The sequence below is a fragment of the Falco punctatus genome (genome assembly GCF_963210335.1).
Source record: "Falco punctatus genome assembly, chromosome: 2".
Classification (NCBI taxonomy): domain Eukaryota; kingdom Metazoa; phylum Chordata; class Aves; order Falconiformes; family Falconidae; genus Falco; species Falco punctatus.
In genome coordinates, this window is record NC_137581.1 from 106,837,225 (window position 1) to 106,856,505 (window position 19,281).

At 38.3% G+C, this 19,281-nt stretch overlaps 1 long non-coding RNA gene across 4 annotated transcripts in view; it reads right to left on the reverse strand.

The window, feature by feature from the left end:
* The window catches only part of LOC308058564, a 351,504-nt gene that overhangs the window by 189,323 nt on the left and 142,900 nt on the right, over positions 1 to 19,281 (reverse strand). For all 4 annotated transcript variants that reach the window (XR_013925880.1, XR_013925881.1, XR_013925882.1 and 1 more), the window contains one exon: positions 2,026 to 2,147. This is a non-coding gene — a long non-coding RNA (uncharacterized lncRNA). The remainder of the gene's footprint in view (positions 1 to 2,025; positions 2,148 to 19,281) is intronic.

Genomic DNA, 19,281 nt, shown 5'->3' on the forward strand with positions numbered 1-19,281 from the left:
AGCTGTGTTGGGAAGTTCTCATTCATACACTCCAGGAACCTCCTAGACCATTTCCCCTCTGCTGTGTTGTATGTCCAGCGGACATCTGGTAAGTTGAAGTCCTCCACGAGAACAAGGATTAGTGACATTGGCATTTCTCCCAGTTGCTTGTGGAATGTTTCATCTACCTCTTCATCCTGGTTGAGTGGTCTGTAACAGTCTTCCACCAGGATATCAGCCTTGTTGCCCCTCCCCCTGATTCTTACCCATAAACACTCAACCCTATTGTCACCATCATTAAGCTCTAGGCAGTCAAAACACTTCCTGACATACAGAGCTACCCCACCATCTCTCCTTCCTTGCCTATCCCTTCTGAAGAGTTTGTAGCCACCCATGGCAGCACTCTAGTCATGTGAGTCACCCCACCATGTTTCCATGATGGTGACTATGTCTTCCTGCTGCACGATGGCTTCCATCTCCTCCTCTTTGTTGCCCATGCTTTGGGCATTGGCACAGATGCACTTCAGCTGCACTATTGATCTCACCTCCAACCCAGGCATGCCACCCTTGGGCGCATCTCTAACGAGCTCAGTTTTATTCCCTTCCGCCTTTGAATCTACCTTAAAGCTCTCTCAATGAGCCCTGCTAACTCCTGACCTAGGATCCTTTTCCCCCTTGAGACAGGTGAACCCCATCTGTTGCCAGCAGGCCTGGTGCTGTGTAAATTGACCTATCATCAAAAACCCTGAAATTTAGCCATTGACACCAGGCCCAGAGCCAGGTGCTGATCTGTGAGATCTTCTGATTATGTGCCTTATCGTTCCCTGCAACTGGCAGGATAGAAGAAAACACTACTTGTGCTCCTGATCCCCTCAACCAGTCACCCCAAGGCCCTGAGGTCTCTCTTGATTGCACTCAGACTTCTTGTCGCATCATTGCCCACTTGGAAGACCAGTAATGGGGGCAGTACTCAGAGGGCCATGCCAGGCAAGGGTCTTTTCTAGTAACATCCTTTGCTCGAGCCCCAGGGAGGCAGCAGGCTTCCCTATCGTTGCGCTGGGTCCGGTCAGCATTATTGGGCCTTCTATCTATTCATCGCACTGCACTTTAACCAGAGATGACGGGCATAAATAATATAAATATAAGTAAAAATTTCTCAGAGTCACTCTCATTAAACCATTCTATTAGGAAATAACCTCAGCTATGGAGTGCTAATTAAGAAACACTATTTCTGACAACACATACGCAGAGACCACAGAGTACACTTGTAGTCACAGGTAACGGTCACAACATGCCAAAAATGCTTTGGAACATTAGCTGTGAGACTAATGAAAGCTCATAGAACATTGTAGCCCAGTATAACACCTGAGTGCATTAACAGCTCTGTTTGATAGATACCAACACAGAGGGAGCCACCAAAACCAATGACAAGTCAAGGGGAAGTGAAACATGGACACAGCACAAGACTCTGTTTTCACAACTGCCTCCCTCTATTGTCATACTTCTACAACTGCCCTATAGCACTTCTTCAAGGTTTGCTAATGAAAGGGCCGTCCCCAAGCAAAAGTCTCTTTCCCAGTTTCCCCAGTTCTAACCTTTTCATTTATATTAATTTTTGCTTTCCCAGGTCAGATTTGCTCTAATCCATTTGTTGTAGCACCATGTTGAAGAAAGACCATATGCACTTGATTCTTCTGCTATTTCAATAATCTTTACAATTACAAGCAATGAATGTTGTACATTATAGAAATCATTGATATTACAGACATTATTTTTTCTCACAACCGATGACAAGATTTAAAATACGTTCTTTTATTTCCCAGGTTTTGTTGCTGAATGGTGGGTTTTGCTGCAGTGCACTGGTAATACCTTGAAAATACTTTCTACTGATAATTTTACAGGTACAACCAATAGGAGCAATGGCTGTGAGATAGGTAACATATCTCCAAAATTCAGAAGACTTAAAATAGCTGTTTGACTTCATTTATGTTAAACAGAAAACTATGAAAAACCATCCATCTGTGCCCTTGTGGAAAAGAAACCTACCTTATTTCAAAAGACCTCTTCTATTTGCCAGTACTACTCAGTGCTGCATGTGGCTTCAGTAGAAGAATAGGGCATCACACCAGACAGAAGCTGACATCTACAGAAAATGTTACTTTCCAGGCCTGTAACATAAAGACAATGCTCAGTTCTTTCAGAAACAATGACTCTGTAAGAACATTGCACTGTTTAATTCCTAGATTAATGTTGTTCAATTTATCCCTACCAAGTCTGATATTTCACAAGGAAATAAAAAAAAAAAAAAAAAAAACAAAAAACCCAAATATGACGACTTCACCACTCCTGAACCTGGCAAACTCAACTTGACATCTAGAGTTCAAGCCATGTTTTTATGGGTTATGCATCATCAGTAAAATTGAACCAGTTTATAAATATAATAAAGTGTCTTTCTTTGAAAAACTGATCTTCACTATTTAGAAGTAATGACACTATTACTTTGGTTCAAAATCTTTCTTGTATTTGCCAAGTATCCAGTATACAATGGAATGCTAAATACTATGGCAATGGTTTGAGAATTCGCAATAATTGTAGATGTGTATAGATAAGCATTGTAGTATCAGACATAAGTGAACTAAAGAGGTCTATGTATGTCAAATTGAAGGTCATATTATTAGAATTTTGTTAAATTTTTGATAGTGTATTAATCAAGGTGGAAACTGACTGCTGCTCCTAAATCCACATGGACTTGTATACAGAAAGGGGAAGTGGAGGAGTTGTTGATTATTAAAGAAAAAGCTGAGACCACAAGGAGTAGAAACTCCTTTAAAAATATATAAAAACTATAAACATTATTTTCAGGCATTCTCTTTTTACAGTCATCAGCAGATTTTGAGCCAAATTCAAGGTAGTTTGTAAACATGCACAACTTCAATAGAATAGCAATCGAGTTTACAAAAGGCTAATTTGATCCTTTACTGTATAAAGTACCAATGACTTCATGTATCTCTTACCCTCTTTGTTTGGAATATCAGAACCTCACTAGCACTCTTCTAATGAAAGGTATGCAGACCACAGCTAAAGTATGTCACTTTAAGGCAAAAAGAAAATGTTTTGCAACAAAGTGTCTTTCTGAGTTTGAAGTTCTTTTATCGACTGAAGACAGAAAATAAATATTTTCAATATTTTTTTCTAAGAAGTTTGCAAACCAAGCGCCTACCTGCAGAATGCAAATGTGTTCCTTATAATGGATGTATCCAATAATAAAATAATTATTTCTCCAAGACAAACTTTTTGGTTGAAAGTAAGTGGATAAGTAGGTCCAAACAAGAAAACAAGTCTGGCATGCTTCTAATTGGTTTTCTTTACTAGCATACACAGAAATCCCCACAGGCAAAGCCATGAACAGGTAAAATTACTGGGTTTCAACCACTTTTTGCATGACACTGTTAACCCTTGAAATACAGATTTTAATGCAATCAGGTGCTGGCATTGTTGGTTTTGTTATGCAGCTTATGGAATAAATTGAAAATTCAGTTCTTCAACTGGTACTCAATTCAGTACAAAACACTGTAGTTGTACCAAAGTATTACATTCTCCTTCACATAGTTTCAACCTGGTGAGAAAAGGGTGTAAAACTATGTACCATAAAAAAAACCCAAAAAAACAAAAAACAACAAAAAAAAAAAACATAATGAATATCTCTACAACTACTTTGCATAAAATTATGTCCCTGATCACTTTTACAGTGATAGTCAATCTTAGTAATAGGCATAGGAGAATAACCTGAAACATGTACTATGCCCTAAAAAAAACCCCAGAGCTTTCAGGGGACAAACATTTATGCAGAATGCTTGACACAAATTTATCTGTCAAGGAATTCTGGTCAGATCCACTTTAAATAAGCTGATATGGGTTCCCACCAGCACCATTTACTTCATAGCTGAGCAAACTTGACATTCAATATATAAATGATGAAGACAAGATATCAAAGTCCACAAAATAATAAAGTATGTTCAAAATTATGAAGTGTAAGGCTTTAATCAGGGACTATAGCACACCTATCTCAAATCATCATCTTGTGGAGGGCCAGAAATACAGCTAGAATGGAAATCAAAATTTTTGTTCATAATGCAAAACAAAACCAAACTCTGTGAGAGACAACAGATCTCACGGGAGGGGAAAAAAGTACCAAAACAAAATCTTATGATACCGAGACATTATACTCTAAATGCTACCACAGTTCTTCTCTTGGATAGGGAATGAGCATCTCTTATTTAAGGTAAGTTTAATAGGAACAAATTACTGTGAAATATTAATGTCCCACTGCCTGCCAAATTAAGATAGAAGAGTAAAACAGTTAAAAATAAATCATCAGGCCCCACCGAAGAATTGTATGGGTTAAACCATTTTCTAAAAGAAAGATGCAGTAAGTTTCTGCTCACAGCCAATCCCTAATTTCAAACAAGCTAGTGACCCAGTCCTGTGGTATTTCTTCTGTTTCAGAAGTGAAACCTCAACCCCATGCTCTCAGGGCTGCATCTTCTCAGCCTATCACCAGAGCAGCACCTGAGGAACCAAAGCTGGTCTTTTTCCAAAGTGTGCAGAAAAGAAAGGAAGATTGCCAATCTGTCCAAAAAATTTGGTAGAAACAGGAAAAGTGGACACTTTGAAAAATGCATTCTGTACAGTGCTGAACAGTCAGCACTGGCTGAATAGACAGTGTAGTGCTCTTCCCTTTTCCAAGAATTAGTGTGGAAGACCCAACAACTGACTATGAAGGATGATAACGTTCAAACTACTTGAGCAAAGGTGACTGAATTTATGACATTTACAACTAAGAACATTGTTTGTCACTTAGATTATTGTCTTAAAATACATACAATGAGAGTACAAATTGCAGTGCTTCATGAGTATTAATTATAAATACTTTGGCACTAAAAGAATTCAACAGAAGAGAGCCTACTTTCTTCGTACAGGGTTGAGAAGTTGTATGGGCTATTAACACACCTTGGACTCTCAATACTTCATCACATTGCAATGTGTTCCTGTTCCAGCTTCAGAATGAGTTGACAGAAAACAACAACATTCATTTAGTCTGCTTGCTCCCTGATTTTTGATCCTTGACCACTTGGGATGACACTTCTGAATATCAATTCCTGTTATGGAAAGCACCATCCTTCCTTTCTTCTTTTGGCCTCATTTTTGGACTATTTATTTATCTACTGATATTTCCTATAGACGTTAAAAACATAGTGCCTGCAAGCATGAGCCCTCAAATATATCATCTCCATGTTGCATCATTTTTTGCATTAAGCAACCCAGAATTTGTCTGTCCCAGTTAGGAAATAACCCTCACAGAGAAAGAATGGGCAGAAATGAAACATTGTGCCTCCAATCAGAAATAACTTGTATTTCTACACTGCCATAAACAGCTGATTTTAATTTGCATTAGTGCTATCTCACCTTATTCTAGGACACTTGTATAGGTAAGTTGAAGTCTAATGACCTGGATGAACCTGTGGCCTTATAAAAGCACAGCAGGCAAAAAAGTTCGTACTGCACTAGTCTGAACATGGATTTATCCTAGCTTTGTCCACATGTTAATATAAACATACAACATCTGAATTTGCTATTGACAAAGGAAAATTTTATGAGCCATCTTTGTTTATTTCCAAAAGTAGCTATGCTACTAGTTTGAACAACTTAAACCAGTATCTCTTCATTGGATAAAAGGAAACACTCCTATCGTTGCTTTTGTGCCACCATTACAGCTTCCTTGAAATATCATTTTGTTAAAATACTCCTTCAGAATTCAGTGCCATGACAGCAGTCAATTTACACTCTGGTGAAAGTAAGGGAACGAACAAGAGCTGAGATCTTATGAAATATGGAAAGTGAATCAAGGCTTTGTCTTCTCCCTTCTCCTTTCAAATGGCAATTGGCTAAGTCAACTCTTTTTCATCGATTATTTTCCCATTGTTTTATTTTTTCTTTCACAACAGTAAGAAACACTAGAAACAAGAATCTGAAACACTTCCTTCTTAATCCTGACATTTTTGTACTAGAAACGATTACAGTGCTCCAATACAGTCTCCGGAATTACTTGGGTAGCACCATTTTGGTGTTTCTGAAGATAACTCTAACAATGTAACTACTGGCTAACCCAAAAAGCAAGCCACTAAGATTATAAGGGCTTCTTTACTTACTTATTTCACCAGTATTACTGCCTGAAATCCATTTTGGTTTCACCGAGTGTTACAGGTATATATATATATATCTTGCTGAATTTACTTAAGGACATCGGTACTTATTAAAACTGGCCACTTAACTTTTGAGCTGAGTTTCATCAGACACCAAGAAACCTGCAGGCAAAAGTTTAATAAATTTATACCTATTATCTTCACTGCAATATCACTAATTGGAGCAGAAAGGGTGTAAAACTAAGTGTCTACTGTTAGAGATGATATTTAAAGTAAGACTGAGTTCTTTTCTTTGGAGATTGCATCCCAGAACTGGCACCCATCAAAACGAAACATCATTGACTTGAATTTATAACAATGCAACAAGGCCTTTGAGCTCGCATCAGCAGAATCTGCATGTCTGAGGAACAAGACTTCACTGACTGGTGGTAGGGGAGTGCTTTAATTCCATCATCTGCTTTGCTATCAACGTAAATTTTTCCTTTTCTAGATTCATGAAAGGAAAATACTATGATAGTATGGTGATATTAACAAATAAGACAAAGAGTATTTCTTTTATTTATTTTAAGGCATGGTCAGATTTTTGTGCAGCAAAAATTTAAGAATGTGAAAATTATCACAATTAATGAAATTTTAAAACGTCTATGATCCAAATGCTGCAATTTAGCAGACTCAGATTGTGAAGTGTTTAATGTGAATTAATAGTTGATGTTTCAATTTACAGAAGTAAAAGCAGAGCAACTCATTGTTTCTGTTCTTTATTTTTAAAAGAAATCCCAATTTCTTTCACTGACCAAGATTTAGAAGATGGCTAAAATACTATTCTCAGTCTTTAAAGCCTCTGGAGTTCATTTGAAAAGATGCAGCTAGTCCCCAGATTTTGAACATTTTTAGAATGAAGCTCAGAAACAGAATTCTGAGAATTTTAAACATTCAAAAATATTTCCTAGATGTGCTGATTTGCCCTGAGAAAAGTCACTCCTCTTATGTCATTCATTCACACATTCAGAAGTGCCAGAGTTCTTTCCTAAGGCTGTTTGAGCTGGTGTGACAAATGGAAAAATAATAAACAAACCATATGTGGCATCATTTCTAGATTATATACTTATTCTACACCTAGCATAGTCTAATGAAATAAAAAAAATTATTGAATCCCAGGACTGTGTCTGAACAGCGTTTTTTTTCCCCTTGTCATAAAAGACTGATAATTAATGTTCCTAATTTTGGAAGGATATTAACTATCTAAATATATTTATTACCTCTTCAGCCTTTGTATTGACTGTATTATACTTAAAGAATGGTTTATTATAATTAAGATGGTTTTAAAATTAGAAAAATTAGAAAAGACAGAAATCTTTCTTTTGCTGAACTGAAATTGAGAGTTTCACAAAAGCAAAAAAAGGCTGGAAATCTTCTGTAAACTTTGGGTCTATTTCCCTTTTGAAAATGTCCTCAGCAACTGCCATTTGTTGACATTCAGTTTCACGACAGATTATCACAGAAAACAGTTTGAAAATGAATCTGAACTGTATTTTTGACCAGCCACAGTTCTGGCACAGAGCATTTGTCACCCTAACAAATGTGTACTAGAATTAATGTTCATACTGTACAAGGCTTCCCCAGTAGCTTCACAGCAGAGCAGATCACAGAGAATTATCGGATTTATTATCTTTTTATTGATCTTCCTGAGGCATTTGGATGGATTGATTCTGATACACTGCTCTTTAGACGTATTAGATAGATTACTTAACAAATTCCAGAGCAGCTGACCGTGACCAGGTCAGTATCTCACAGGAAGTTCTTGCTCACATATATCCATCACTTGCCAGGACCATGGCTGTCTTCTGATCTACACCTATCTTCTTGTGATATACAAAATAGACTCCAAACAGAGGAAGTTAAAACACCCTAATTTTCGAATGTAGACAATATCTGTGGCTTAATAATATGCTGCTTTACACATACACTTTGAAAGATCTCCATTATTCTACTATTAGATAACTATCAAAAGGAAATGTGTCTTCAGAGATTAATCACTCTTATTTACCACTTTTTGCTTTTAAAAGTGCCAACTTCTGACATAATGGACAGCCTTCTGCAGCATGTTTTAGTTTGATCTGTGGAGCAGAACAAATGAAAGGACATTTAGTAACTTTTCAAGAGGCTACATGATAGAATTTGGTGAGGGAACTTGTGGCTTACAACAGCAAATTCAAAGGCTGATACACCTGGTCCCTACCGATGCTAAATACATCCCATCTTTCTGAAGCGGACAAAACTGTCCTCCCTGCAGATCTCATCCTACTGCCTGGCCATAATGGGCTGTTGTATTTTTACCATTAGCCAGGAGCTGTTACACCCCACAGAGACCAAGGCTATACTCAGCCTAAGGCTATGCATTTCTAAACCTGGAGTTTGACCCTCAGCTTGCCTCCCACCCAGTCTGTGGGAGCTGCCCAGCAGAAACGCCCTGAAACCTCAGGTCTCCTCTTGGCACAGCAGGTTGGGCTAACTCGTGCCTGCCACTCAGGCTCACAGGGAGCCAAGCAAGCTGGAGCTGGGCGGTGTCTGTACGGCAAGTGGTAGCCACTAGCTCAAATGCTCCCAAAGTCCAGGGATGGAAAAGATTGTATCAGTCCAGGGAAAAGGAGGAGGACTCCTCCTCCTTTCTGTCCATTTCTGCCCTAAACTGAAGTAAAGGCCGGATGGGAGGGAAGGAAAAAGAAAATACAATAGTTCTTGACATGCTCATCAGACCACCGTCTCAAGCTAGACAACAGGGGGTGCTAAGGACAGGACATAACCCCACTTCTCATGTGGTTTTGGGTTTTTTTATGTAAAACTGTAGGGAGAGTGCCTTTATCAATGAGATGATGGCTGCAAAGAAAGGCCTCTCCTGAGGCTAGATTCCAGCAGTGTTTCCTTCCAGCTCACTTTTCTTCTTTAAAAGTCATGCCCGCCATGGAAGAGGAAAGGCAGGCTGTTGGCTAGTGCCGTGCTTTTACCCCAGCTGGCAACCAAGCCCCACTTACCCACTGCCCCCGGCCCAGTGGGGTGGGGGAGAGAATTATGTGAGGGTGGTGAGAGGCAGAAAAGGCCATGACTCTGTGTAAGCGCTGCTCAGCAGTAACTAAAACATCCCGGTGTTACCAACACTGTTTTCAGCACAAATCCAAACCACAGCCTATTATTATTTTTATTATTATTATTATTATTATTATTACTATTATTATTGTTGTTGTTGTCATTATTATTATTGCCATGATTATTATTACTATTACTATTAGTATAAAGAAAAATCACTTTATCCTGGCCAAAACTAGCACAGGTAGTTCCTTCAACTTTTTTTTTTCTTATTTTAAATACAGAAATATAATTATTAGTCCAGTTGCTCAGGCAGTATGAAAGTTGAGCCATTTGTTTTCTGTGCATGTCAATACACACAAGCCCCTTTTCAAGAAAATGCTCTTACTGCCAGGCTAGAGGAGATTCTGGCTACATCTTAGTTCTGAGGACCTGATACCCCACACTATGAACATTTCAACTCTAGTTTGCTTCTGAGCTTTTGAATGCCTGTGACTGGAGAGCATCTCCCACATTAGCTTCATCTGAAATGAAACTGGTTCAAATGCTCCAAGAACCAATGTACAGTAGAGATTATTTTTTCTGCAAGCCTGTTTCACCTGCGCCCATATGAACTGCTTCTGAACTTAACGGAGACTGCATATAATGCAGAGGCAGTATGAGCCAAGGAATTGAGATGGGTGGCTGAATTATTGATCAGGCGATACTAAAAGGGAAGGTAACAAGTACATTCAGAAAAGTTTATTTACTGAAAACCTGAAATTTTAGACTGAATTTCTCCCCAAAAATTCAGACTGATTACCTCAAAATTATTATAATAAACTAAAAAGTCACTGGCTAATAAGTTAGTCTGAATATTTTCCAGAGCAATTCAAGGTAAGAACCCAAAGGTGGATTTAGATATTGAGAGAGGCAGAGATGGCAAGTACTTTTTTTTCTGTTGGCACTATGAATAGGAAAAAATAAAAGTTGTCTTCAATAAACAGTCTTCACACCACAAATCTCCTCCAGTACAGAGGAGTTCTCTTATTTAAATTATGCGACAAAAAGGAAAAGGTTATGAAATCTTTGAGAACGCATGGTCTTTTTCACAGTTAGATGGACCCTAGAGGTAAAAAACAGGAAAAATGAAACTGAATTTACTCGTTATGAGGTATTTCAAAGTCCCTCTACAAAGTCTTCTAAGAATTCAAAGTTTAACTAAGGATGTTTCATTTCTCCTTATCCAGATCCATACATTTTTGAAGGACTAGGAATTTAGAGTCCACAATCCACTGCTTTCAGTAGTAAAGGAACAACTGATCCAACCCATGCATCAGGGATTTTCAAGGAAGCCTGGGGAGATAAAATGTTCAATTCACTTTTAAATTCAATGGGAGTCAGACTTCTAACTCCTTAAGGCCTGTTGAAAATTGTAACATTCAATATCCTGAAACCAAAGAAATTAAAATTTTGCAAAACTTTCTGTGAACTAGTAACTATTGATTATTTAATGGCTGATTAAAATTTCTTACTGCCTCCAGAATTTCACAGTAGGAACATTAGCACTCACATTTCTATTTTTCATAAATGTCAATTCTATCTGATGTTGTGTGTTATTCAACATGAAATATGTCTGGAAAATAATCCTTATAGCAGTAGGCTACAGCATGAAAACTACCTACTGAATGCTACCAACAACGAACCAGCAAAAAGTTTAGCTAAATAAGTAAAAATATGAGCCTTTCATAAGAACATATTTTATAAAGTAGAACTTCTTCATTCTCAGAACAGAAAACAAAGTTGGAGATTCAGATTTCCATCCCTGTTCTGTTCAAGCACAGCAAGAAGCATTCAGGATTCCAGTCCACCAGCTATTCCAGGATGGGTTCTCCTGTTCCTATGTGCTACACCCTTGATCCATGTGTTACACAAAAAGGCATGAAAACCCACGCTTCTGCTGCAATAAAATTGCAGTGAAAATGCTGCAATGAAAAAAAAAAAAAAACCAAAACACTAAAATTAAACAACACAAAACTATTTTATGAAACTAAATTCTTGGGTCTCAGCCAGCTCCAGGGGTTAGGACGTGACCTGCCATCACATGAGTAGCTAAAGTCTAATACTTGAGAAATGAGTCCCTGCACTCTCCCACAGAACAAGTCCAATGCCAGCTTCTCTCCTGCCCAAGGCAGAAGTAGCCCATCCTTGACTCTTAATTATATTAGCAAATATGACTTTCTATATTAGCAAAAGCCAATTTTATCAACATTTCCAAGAAGCTTTTAGCCAGCTGTAATCCATTTTTACGATTCATAAATCTGAAGACTTCACTTTTCGGTTGGGAAGGCTTTGTGCTCACACAGGATTATGCAGGGAGAGATTTGGGATGCACAGACCTCACAGAGAAGTTGCATGTAGTTCTTCAGCTGATACTTTCAAGGGTCAGGAGCATGTAGTGTATCAGGTTTGGGGACTTCTCTGTGTAAGCATTAAAACCAGGGAAAGACAAACTTGTGTTTGGTTTAATAATGACCAAATATCTAATAAAAAAGAAATTCTAGTATTTCAACACAGAAATAAAGAACAGCATTGCTTTTTTGCATGTCAGGTCAATTTTAGTCCTGTTTTAAATATGGAGAAATGAGGGCACTGGGAAACAGTGCAACTTTCCATCAGTAAAAGAAGAGGTGTTAACTAAATCCAGGATTCCTAACTAATATGTATCCTGCTCACAACTCTGTTAATTGTATTTGCTTTCTCTGTAAGGCACGTTGGTTTTGTCCTTCAGAAATCTCTGAAAAAAATCAAAAAACCATGGCCAAACAAGATACAAGCAAAAAAATGGAAAAGGTCTTAAAAGGCCAGGTGTAATATATCCGAGTATGAAATGCCCCGAGTTTATAGAGTAAAGTAAACATTTTACAATATTTGTAATCAACATAGGGAGTCTTTTATTGCTTTGCAGAAATCTACGCCAAGTAAAAATTGCAGCTCTCTTATTTTTTAATAACGCAGCATGCTGTTAATTTGGGTGTAATGCCAAAAAGCCCCATAGTGATATTCAGGAAAGAGTTGTCTAGAAACCCCTCAATGTCTTAGATAAAATTGAATCTGAATGGCTAAACCAATTTGAAAACAAATCAATTTTAAACTAATTTTATTGACAATATGCGTTTTTTTAACAAACATCTCTCAGTACAACAGAGATACTAGCGACATCTTTAGACATTTATTCTGTTCGTCGTGTTGCATACAAAACATGAACACCTTTCTGGTACTCTCAGACTGCAGAGAAAACAAATGCCTGAATCCTTCTTTTGTTATTCGTTCCCATCATTAAAAACAATGTCCACCTCACAGCTAAACAAACACCTTGGAATTTGTCCTGCTCTGGTTTCTTGCCCATTCATCAGAACCTCTGTCTCACCTGCAGTTCTCGGGTCACATCAAGGCTCTGAACATAGGTTCCCTTCTGGACAAAACAGGTTTCAAATCTCACCCAAAAAGATTTTATTCTCTTGTATTTTGTATCCAAATGCTGCAGATACAGGGTGGGAAGGAAGAGGGAGACAGAGTTCTTAAAAGTGACTGTAGGTACATGGAGGCAGCCCAAATGGCCATAACAAATGGCAACCCAGAATGGAGACTCAGAACACACCTCACTCATCTTCCCCTTTCACGCAAAAGACTTTTTTTTACTCTGTGTCCCAGAAGAGCTGCTTCATAGACAGCTTTACACGTATTCCTACTACCCTAACAAAAGACCAGCCACACCCTTGCATGCCCAGCACTCTGTTACCTTACGGGGAACACTGTGTCCCGGCTGGAAGGTTGCATAGATCAAAATCTGAGCTTTGCCATGAAAAAAGGCAGCTACACTGCCCATCACTAAGCAAAATTGTTCACCGCAGCCTGGTTCCTTAGGCATTAATTGTAATGGAAAACGGAATTATAGTCTGATTTTTAACAGCTTTTTAACCTAGCAATTGGCACATTTATACCTACATATGTATACACACACATATATGCTTTATTAATGTCTCACCTGTCATTATTTTAAAATGTTACCACACTCCCATCACATACATGCTGTGTACATATAGCTATTACTCTTGTGTTATCCTGTTAAGTTAATGATAAGCCTGAGAGAAAATTCAGTCTACCCCAGCAAGCCTCCAGACACTGTTGGCACAGCATGCTCTGTGCGGGTATTCCATTAACCACTTCATGCATCACACAGGGATAGGAATGGTACCTCTTTCCAACGAATAAGCAAAAGGTCAAAACCTCTCAGAGCCCATCATACACTGACTTGATTAAACTGCTGCCACCTTCTCCTCCCATCAAGAAAACAAACATGACTGTATAAAGTAAAACACAGTACATTTGTGGCAAGATGGAGATCTCTCATGTATTTGTTTGGCTTTAATAACGAAGTACCAAAATAAAGAACATGCAATAGTAAGAGATGTAAGGGACAAAATGTTGAAAATTAGGGGGGTTTATCTTCCATAAAACTGTGTGACTATTAGCCACCTCAGTTCCAGTTTCCATCTCTGAATTTGCACAGCAAACTACCTTGAAAAATGCATCAAAAATAAAGCAAAGAGTCTAATTCTTATTTTTTTTTTACTCAACCCTATTAACTGCTAAAAAATAGTATATTGCTTCTTCCATGGTACTTTCAAAAAACCCACATAAACCCAGACAGCAAATGACTGCACTCTCCGATCTTCCACTATTATGATCTGGCCCTGAAAATGAATGTGAAGCAATATGAAGTTTCCTGTTACACTTTTTATTGCTTTTGAATCCAGCCTGAAACCTCACCTTAACCTTTTAAGCACTGCATTAATCACATCCTTGTTTTTTGCACTGACATAAGGATAACATAAATGTAAACAGAACAATGATTCAATATTTTAGAAAATCTGAAACAATACAATCTTTTGTCCTCTCAACTCACCTTTTTATAATTACACTTATATTAGTTCTTATGAAAACAAATCACTGCTTAATTACAGTGCTTTCAAATCAAGGAGAAGAAAATGCATCTGAAGAAAGGCAAAAATATTTTTGTCAAATTTAAAGTTTCAAAAGCAAGCACGGAATCAGGCTGTTCTTTCATTTATTCTGAAACATTCAGAAGATGCTTCAAAATGAGCTTTATGCTTTCTCACTAACTTTTAAAGAATCTTAAAGTCACTTGGGGGGTGGGAGAAGAGAGAAAATAATGGAAAATAAAACAACAACCCCCACCCCTCAAATCTTAGTTTCCTTTTCAGGAATTGAGAAGAATTTGTTCTACTGCGTAGTTAATTTCTGTCCTTAGCAGGGTGGGACAGGGGGAAATATTACTCTATCCTAGAATTTTTAAAGCTAAACCAAAATTGTATCTCTATTATAAAATCTTAAGAATCACAAAGTACTACAAAAGGGACATATTTCCTGTTACATGACAAAGAATTTGTAGTATTTATTAATATTATACAGAATATTTTTAATCCATTCCTACTTTGTCCTTGTAGAAAAGTCCTATGGGACTGAAGAAGTCCGTCAGGACATTAATAATATTTAATTTTACAATTACAAAGACATTTCTTTTGACCTAAACATTCAATGTTAAGTTTCCAAACTAGATTGAGAAATACAAGGTTTCCCATTGAAGTAGAATGCAAATTTTCCATTAAATAAAAATAGAACTATAAATGGTACATATATTTAAATATTAATTAAAGAAAAAAATGTTATTCCATGTATTTCATTGAATTTATATTTTAACAAGAAATAAAGATAGGGTGAAACAGATTGCCTTTTTAATGGGTTTGTATCATTTTCACAGAAGGAACACACTGACAGAAGCCTTAAGTTATTAACTCAGTTCATTCTGCTAATTGAACCCTTGCAATGAACTTATTTTAAACAGATGCTTTATTCAGATGTTTTAAAAATTTCAAAAAGTAGATTTGAGGACTTTTAGAGACATCATTACTATTATTATAATACTTTTATGTATATAATACATCCCAATGGAAGATAATATAAAACTAATTGAAATAGTTTCACAAACTATTTCACATACATCTCTCCAATTTCATGAGCTTTGTGGAGCTAGAAAAATTTCAGATGCATCCCACTCTTGAAAAACAATGAAATTTTTTAAGGATTGTAAATACTTTTAAATTTAAATGTAAATGCTTCTATTAATCTTGGTAAAGAAAATTAGTGAATAACCTAGCTTACATATAACACAATCTATCCAAAATGCAGTTTATAAGCTAGATACCAAAAAGTCACTAATAGCAGCATCCAGCAAATTCCTAGAACTACATCTACACCAATGCCTAGTGGCTGAGCCTTAACTTTACTTCCATGTCTCAGTGGCACTACTCTAGGAGTGCAGTTACTCCCTATGTTAGCATCTGTTAAATGAGATCTATAATTATAGCTGGCAGTTGGAAAACTGAAGCAAAAATGAATTAGCATTTCAAATATTTCTGTATATATACTATTCCCATGTCACCAATTACCGTCCCATCTGTACAAAATGGTACCAAAATACTCATATTTTAGTATCTTTCCCTTTCATCTTTAAATACTTTGCTTGCATTAAAAAATAAATGTAAAAAGCCGATTGTTCACCACCAACCACCCTACTGAATGGTCAGCACTGCTATCACAACAGCAATGCATCAACATAATACAAACCACTTCCTAATGCTGGAGTGAATTCAAAAGCAGTACAGTTTTGATTATTTTTGAGTTGTTGACCATGTTAACCATTAGGATTCTTTTATATACAGATAATAGAAATATTATGAATATGCTATCTGATAGAAGTAAGCAGGAAGGTAAGTTATCTTAAGAGATGAGCTTTTTCTAGAGACCTGGGCATATTCTCAGAGTTTTTTTCCTCTTGCTTCCCTGCCCTACTCCCCACCCCGCCCCACTCCCCCTTCTTTTTTACTCTCCTGCTTCTGCAGTAATACTAATTCACTTCAGTATTTATTAAAAAAACCCTACCAACAAAAAAAAAAAAAAGCAAACTCAGCTAATGCATATGCTGCTAGCCAGAGCAGCCCGTTTATTTTTTAAGGAAAAAACCCTTCTCTTGAGGGCAAAAGCAGCCCAAAAGTATATGTCATTTAATATCTTACAGAATATATTTCTACAGAATAAATTCTGAGTTTCTGAAAAATAAATCTCTCTCTACTAGAGTACTTCTGTCTTTTCAGAAATAGAGTGAAAATTATAGTAGTTCAAGCCAAGGTAGTCTAGATAAACACTTTATTCAATTAAATGGAAAGCTCATAACGCTATATACTTTGTTATGTGCTAGTTTGCAAATACTGTGATATTATCAGAAATACAAAAAAGCTTTAGTATAACAGAAAAATTTTGCAAGTTATCATAGAACAAGTTTTACCTGTGGGAAACTAAAGAAAAAGTTCTGAATTAAGAAAGCCAAGCAAAAATAAAAAAAGAGTATTTTTATCTGTTTTAAGAACATCCTGAGACCATCTGATTTACACATCTTTATACAACTTTAAGGAAAAAGAAGCTGTATAAAACTATGTGGACTCAGTAATTCAAGAAAAATAGAATGCAAACTCTATACTCTGAATAAAAATAGACACATGAAAAACAAAGACTTATACAGCATATTTATCTTAGAACTCTTCTGTCAACTTTGCACTAAAATAATTTTATTTCATTAAAACTGATACCTTTAGGTTGTATACAAATGTAAATAATAATTTAGAAACACCCCGGATGTGTTCTTCAAAAGCAGGCAGTTCAGTGAAGTTTGAGAAAAATATTCCTGTCATGAATGAAAAAAACAACAAAAAATACTTCAACCTGCATCATACTACAAAGCTTTTTTTTTTTTTTTACATTACTGATTTAAAATGTAACGATGTATATGAAATAGATAGGTGGCAATTCTGCAAGTGCTTACTCCCAGGAGTCCCACCAGCTTGCATACATTTTCTCAGATAAACAGGACTATCTACAAGTATAGCTATTTGAAGAACCAGACACCTACCCCCTCCTTCCCTCAAATATTTATGCAATATATCAAAACAGCAGACAAGCCCTGCCTGGGTATAACACTTCTGTTATGACGCAGTATGTTTACACTACAGCATTGTACTTGAAAGACTATGACATTGTAAAGCTCTATTGTGAATTTCCATGGAAAAATATTTTAAAGTATTCCTCGAATCCTGTGAACGACCAAATAAAATACGAAAGCTCGATCACAGACACTGCTATGAATGATGCTGTTCAGTGCCAGAAATCTGTGCCCTAACATCAGCTTATAATACTTATTATGAGGCTGAATATTTGTCACGTGAATAAATTTAATCACAACTAGTCTCTCCAAAACTTATAGAAAGTGGTGTTTTGTATTACGAAATGTTAAAATTTATGCAAGATGTTGTAGGTAACTGACGACCTAGCTTTTGGGGATGAACACTCATAAAAGTAAGCATTTGTACATTTCAAATACCAACTAAAATCATCATTTTATGTTAAGGATACACGTATGTGAAATCGCTGGCTAATCAGCACTCAAGAACATCTGAAACACTGAGTTTCCATGTATGAGATAGTTAAGGGGAATAAGCAAAAATGCTGCAAAGAGTTACACAAATACTAATGTTTCCTTCCTCTCGTTCATAGCTTAAAATGTAAAGTTGCCAGACACGCAGCTTATCAACCAGAGCGTTTTAAAAAATAAGCATCCAAAAATAAGCAGCCACCAGACAGGCAAGGCGGTAAAATCTAATTAATAGCTTAGTCACCTGATGGCACATACGATTCTGTGGGAGAAGGAATACTTTTATTCACCAGCCTGGTATTCCTTTAACGGAGACAAACGCTGCAGCAGGAGCGACATAAAGGGACAACAGGCAAGATGACCACTTCTCTCCTCACAGAATACAAAAATAAAAAACCCCAAACAAACCCAAGCCCCCAAACCATTGTCATGTGAAACAAGATCTAGCAAGGCAAAGTCAAGAGAGGAACAAGCAGGTGTTTGCATTCCCTGCAGTTTAACTCCTGGCTTTCATTGTGTGCTTCCAAGAAAGAAAAACAGTTTCATTTGTAGATCTTACAGAGAAACAAAGAATTTCAACAAGGAGTCCCGATAAACATCTTACACTGTTAAACATCTTCACCAGGAGAGAGAGAGAAATCTCCCCCTGTAGCAGGCAGCCATGGACTTCTTTTGTTCCCTGATAAATATTTGCCTTTGTCTTTTGTGATAAGGTCTGCTGCCTTCGCCTCACACAAAAAGGGCTCAGTTGTTTCTGTATAGAAAACATTTAATTAAGATCATTTCCGATTTGCTCGCGCCCCCCCACCCCCACCCGTGCGCTGAGGGAAAAGACGAGCGAAAGGGGAGAAAGCCCGGCCCTGCCGGCTGCCAGGGGCCCGCGGCGCAGGGGGGCAGGGGGCAGGGGGGCGGGGGGCAGGGGGGCAGGCCTCGCCGCCGGGGCTGCGGGGACCGAAGGGGCAGCGCAGGCAGCAGCGCAGGCAGCAGCGCAGGTAGCAGCGCAGGGCCGGGCAGCGCAGGCAGCAGCACAGCGCGGGCTGCAGCGCAGGGCCGGGCAGGGCAGCAGCGCAGGCAGCAGCGCAGCGCAGGCAGCAGCGCAGGGCCGGGCAGCGCAGGCAGCAGCGCCGCGCAGGCTGCAGCGCAGGGCCGGGCCGGGCAGGCAGCAGCGCAGGGCCGGGGCAGCGCAGGCAGCAGCACAGCGCGGGCTGCAGCGCAGGGCCGGGCAGGGCAGCAGCGCAGGCAGCAGCGCAGCGCAGGCAGCAGCGCAGGGCCGGGCAGCGCAGGCAGAAGCGCAGGCAGCAGCGCAGCCGGGCAGGGAAAAGCGGCCCCGGCCCCGGCGCAGGCAGCGCCGCTCCCGCTGCAGCACCTTCTGCGCCCCTGGTGCCTCAAAACAGGGGCTGGGGAGGTCGGGGGAGGTCATACTTCGATTTGCTCTGCCTGCGAGGGGGGAGCAGGGGAAATATTTTT